The following is a 210-nucleotide window of genomic DNA, read 5'->3' as shown; positions in this document are numbered from 1 at the left end:
GTCCTGCAGAGCCCCCAGCAGAGCCCCCTGCACCCAGGGGCACCCTCAGCCAGTACCAGCCACAGCTCTTGGGAGGGACCTGCCAAAGCTCTTCCTGTACCAGGAGAGGCATTTTGGGGGGTTTGTGAGAAATGCGTCAGGTTTTGCTCTTCTAACCTGCTACTACCATTTCTTCTCTTGGACAGTGCCCCATGGCCAGAGGAAGCAAAT

Source organism: Buceros rhinoceros, unplaced genomic scaffold (assembly GCF_000710305.1).
Source record: "Buceros rhinoceros silvestris isolate BGI_N320 unplaced genomic scaffold, ASM71030v1 scaffold21203, whole genome shotgun sequence".
Lineage (NCBI taxonomy): Eukaryota > Metazoa > Chordata > Aves > Bucerotiformes > Bucerotidae > Buceros > Buceros rhinoceros.
Note: the sequence above shows the minus strand (reverse complement) of the source record.